This window comes from Vanessa atalanta, unplaced genomic scaffold (genome assembly GCF_905147765.1).
Source record: "Vanessa atalanta unplaced genomic scaffold, ilVanAtal1.2, whole genome shotgun sequence".
Classification (NCBI taxonomy): domain Eukaryota; kingdom Metazoa; phylum Arthropoda; class Insecta; order Lepidoptera; family Nymphalidae; genus Vanessa; species Vanessa atalanta.
In genome coordinates, this window is record NW_025920026.1 from 10001 (window position 1) to 15000 (window position 5000).

General features: G+C 40.8%; 2 non-coding genes across 2 annotated transcripts; both read left to right on the plus strand.

The window, feature by feature from the left end:
- The first annotated feature begins 2263 nt into the window (after positions 1–2263).
- On the plus strand, positions 2264–4166 carry LOC125076753. Its single transcript, XR_007120665.1, has one exon. It is a non-coding gene; the product is annotated as a small subunit ribosomal RNA (ribosomal RNA).
- A 460-nt stretch (positions 4167–4626) lies between these two features.
- Positions 4627–4783, plus strand: LOC125076752. Its single transcript, XR_007120664.1, has one exon. It is a non-coding gene; the product is annotated as a 5.8S ribosomal RNA (ribosomal RNA).
- The last annotated feature ends 217 nt before the right edge of the window (positions 4784–5000 follow it).

The following is a 5000-nucleotide window of genomic DNA, read 5'->3' on the forward strand; positions in this document are numbered from 1 at the left end:
GGAGTGTTAGTGAGTTAGCGTTCGACAAGAGATAGTCATGTATGTTTGTTGGTTGGTTGTATATATATATATATATATAGATCAGAAATCTATTCTATAATATTACACGAATATTATATTTTTATGATTTTTCGATAAATATATATAACTCGAACTCGTAGAGTTCGAGGAGGAGGACGCGGATGAGATGATCTTCTCGATAGACTTCACTTCTTCAATACACGAACGTTCCACGTTTTCGTCGAACACTCTGAAATCGTTAGAGTCCCGTTCGTTGCGATTAGTTCGTGTATCGATGGTGTCTGTGCGTGCTGTGTCTCTCGCGTGTTCGTAATTCGCGTCATTTTCATTATTATATTATTACGTAAGTCTTCTTATACGTTTAATATCAATAATTAACATATATAATTTTCGATACATTAACATTAACATTAACATTAACATTAACATTATATGAGCTCTATCTCGACTCTCCTTTCGATACACGAACGTTCGACGTTTTCATCGAGCACTTCGTTCGAGAAAACGTTCGTAGAGTAGGAGTAGAGCTCGTTGCGTTCGTTAGATTATTTTTTAATTTTTTTATAGAGATTCAATACATTTATGTCAGGATATTTTTTTAAAGATAATTTCTATTTATTTATTACTTCATTATACATATTTTAAGGTATCAAGACTGATATGAAACTTAAAAATTATATTATTAACATTATTTACGCATTCGTAAATCGCGTCATGTTCTTTATTATTATTATTATTATTATATTTATTCGTCATCGTCATAATTATTATTTTAATTATAAAATATAATAATTTTAATTATAAATTTTTTTTTTTCGATAAACGAATACCGGTGAAATTTAAATAAACGAAGATACAACTTTCTTTGTTGTTGTTGTTGTTGTTTTTTTTTTTTTTCTTTTTTTTTTTATTGTTGTTGTTGTTGTTGTTGTTGTTGTTGTTGTTGTCGTTGTTGTTGCATTGACGTTGCATAATATCATATAATCATATACTATCTATAAAAATATAGAACAAAATAATCGAAGTTTTGGAGATTTTGGAGGGTTTGGGGTGTCAGTTGGGGGGGAGGGGGTTGGGGAGGGGGGGGGGGGGTTGGTGCGTGTTCTGGGGTTCGTCGTCTTATGATATCAGATCGAATATGAGAAACATAATAAAATAATAATAATAATAAAAAAAAAAATACATTCCGTTCGAACGAGCCGAATGTCATACTCATCGTCAGGCATATATATGGAGTAGTGACGGTTCGAACGTCGAACATTCAAAAATTGATGTTAGACGCGAAGTGACCGGATCAGTACTCTTGTATAACGAAAAAAATGTTATTATCGTTTTCATTTGTCGTCTTTGTTGCGTGTCTTCTGGCGTGTCTCTCGATTCGTCGTATCGCGTTATATTATACTTTACGTAGTGTAACAACCAAGTATGTACGTACGATTCGTCTCGACCGCTGGGGATATTCACTGACACACGTGAAAATGATAAAAAGATTCTTTTTCGTTCTGTAAAACTGTGCCGACCGACGGACGCACGTAGATCTCTCTGCCTCATGCGCTCTTCCTCTTATCGTCGTCGTCGTCGCTCTCGCTACAATCTATCCTCATGGAATAAATGTTGATTCATTGTAGTCGATCTGCGACGTCGCGACGATATGAGAAAACGTTAGAGACGGAGTTCTTAAAAGATTCAGTGTATTCGTATAGTGTGTATAATTTTTATATTATATATGAACGGTCGTTTCTAAAATTCTTTTTGTTAATTTTTACATTTATCATGTACAAAAAATACACAACCCGAGTATCGGTACGATCACTCAAACACCGGGCGTCGATCCCAATGTTTTACGATAATAATCGTTGAACAATACATACGTACACGTCGTGTGCGAAGTGTTATTTTGAAAAAAAAACTCGATCTCGTTTAGAACGTTCGAATTCGTGACCGTTATGTGTCATTATGTGAAGACGCCTCCGCCGCCGCCGCCGCCGCCGCCGCTGTCGTCGCGTTATATATTATAGCGCACGCACGCGCGCGCGCGTGCTTAAAGCGCGTTTGTGTCTCATATAAATTTTTATAAGAGTCAACCGTTAAAATCTATCGCGTCTAACGCGATCGACGATACGGTGAGACGCTCGTTTCATACTGTGCGTATATTGTACATGCATGCATAAGTTTGTGTGTATTTTATATGCGAATATGAAACGAGAAGAGTAATTGACGACTTCAACAAGTCTCGGTTAGCTCCCTGGTTGATCCTGCCAGTAGTTATATGCTTGTCTCAAAGATTAAGCCATGCATGTCTCAGTGCAAGCCGTATTAAGGCGATACCGCGAATGGCTCAATATATCAGTTTTGGTTCCTTAGATCTTACTCAGTTACTTGGATAACTGTGGTAATTCTAGAGCTAATACATGCAATCAGAACTCTGACCAGTGATGGGATGAGTGCTTTTATTAGATCAAAACCAATCGACGGAGGGCGTCTCGTCCGAAGTCGTTAATTTTGATGAATCTGGATAACTTTTGCCGATCGCATGGTCCAGTACCGGCGACGCATCTTTCAAATGTCTGCCTTATCAACTTTCGATGGTAGTTTCTGCGACTACCATGGTTGTCACGGGTAACGGGGAATCAGGGTTCGATTCCGGAGAGGGAGCCTGAGAAACGGCTACCACATCCAAGGAAGGCAGCAGGCGCGCAAATTACCCACTCCCGGCACGGGGAGGTAGTGACGAAAAATAACGATACGGGACTCTTTCGAGGCCTCGTAATCGGAATGAGTACACTTTAAATATTTTAACGAGGAACAATTGGAGGGCAAGTCTGGTGCCAGCAGCCGCGGTAATTCCAGCTCCAATAGCGTATACTAAAATTGTTGCGGTTAAAAAGCTCGTAGTTGCATTTGTGCGCCGCGCTGTCGGTGCACCGCATCCGCGGTGATACTGACACGTCTGCGGAGCATATCGTCGGTGAGCCGGCGGTAAAACGCCGGTTCAATATCAAAATCCTATCGCGGTGCTCTTCAGTGAGTGTCGAGATGGGCCGACAATTTTACTTTGAACAAATTAGAGTGCTCAAAGCGGGCTCAAAATGCCGCTTGAATATTTCGTGCATGGAATAATAGAATATGATCTCGGTTCTATTTTGTTGGTTTTCAGAACTCCGAGGTAATGATTAATAGGGATAACTGGGGGCATTCGTATTGCGACGTTAGAGGTGAAATTCTTGGATCGTCGCAAGACGAACATCAGCGAAAGCATTTGCCAAAGGTGTTTTCATCAATCAAGAACGAAAGTTAGAGGTTCGAAGGCGATTAGATACCGCCCTAGTTCTAACCGTAAATATGTCATCTAGCGATCCGCCGACGTTACTACAATGGCTCGGCGGGCAGCTTCCGGGAAACCAAAGATTTTGGACTCCGGGGGGAGTATGGTTGCAAAGCTGAAACTTAAAGGAATTGACGGAAGGGCACCACCAGGAGTGGAGCCTGCGGCTTAATTTGACTCAACACGGGAAATCTCACCAGGCCCGGACACCGGAAGGATTGACAGATTAATAGCTCTTTCTTGATTCGGTGGGTGGTGGTGCATGGCCGTTCTTAGTTGGTGGAGCGATTTGTCTGGTTAATTCCGGTAACGAACGAGACTCTAGCCTGCTAAATAGGCGTCGTCATTTAGGTGTGCTCGATTTCGGTCGAGCAACTCACTGGCGGCGTATTAAAATTCTTCTTAGAGGGACCGGCGGCTTCGAGCCGCACGAGATTGAGCAATAACAGGTCTGTGATGCCCTTAGATGTCCTGGGCCGCACGCGCGCTACACTGAAGGAATCAGCATGTTCTCCCTGGCCTAGAGGCCCGGGCAACCCGTTGAAACTCCTTCGTGCTGGGGATTGGGGTTTGCAATTATCCCCCATAAACGAGGAATTCCTAGTAAGCGCGAGTCATAAGCTCGCGTTGATTACGTCCCTGCCCTTTGTACACACCGCCCGTCGCTACTACCGATTGAATGATTTAGTGAGGTCTTCGGACCGACACGCGGTGGCTTCACGGCCGTCGGCGTTGCTGGGAAGTTGACCAAACTTGATCATTTAGAGGAAGTAAAAGTCGTAACAAGGTTTCCGTAGGGGAACCTGCGGAAGGATCATTAACGTAAATTATCAATCTCGAAAGAGTGCGATAATGAACGATAATAAAATTCTAAAACACAAATATCGACGTTCGGAATGTGTCGTTTCGATGCGAGGACGCGATTCTCACTCTCTCTCTCTCACACAGCAGTGTGTCCGAGTCAGAGTCCAGAGTCGTGTAACGCGTCCTATTCTGATATTTTTCGATGTCGATTTCGAGGAAAGTACGATGTGTTAACGCACATCGTCATCTTCAAATAAAATGTATATTTCTTTTTTTTTTTTTTTGTACTTTTTTTTTTTTTTAACTTTTTTTTTTTTTTTTTTTTTAATTTTTTGAATTTTTCTCTGTATACTAAAAATAAGAGAAAAAAACAAAAAAAAAAATAAAAATAAAAAAAAAATAAACTCATATCACTGGCGTATAGAATCGTTCGAGTGATCGTAGAAATTATAAAAATAAAACAAATTAAAAACCATTACCCTGGACGGTGGATCACTTGGCTCGCGGGTCGATGAAGAACGCAGTTAACTGCGCGTCATAGTGTGAACTGCAGGACACATTTGAACATCGACATTTCGAACGCACATTGCGGTCCGTGGAGAAACATCCAGGACCACTCCTGTCTGAGGGCCGGCTGTATAAAAATATAAACCACACTGTTCAATGTTTAATGTCGTAATGTCTATTATTTCGTAACCGACTCAATAGACTGACTGACGTTTCTCGAACATATGACGGTATCCGCGTTCGATGTGTTATATTACGTGTTTAAATATACTTAATATAAATCTCGTTCTCGGTCCGTTCAAATATAACAAATACGATGTGTATGTATGTTTACGTTTACATG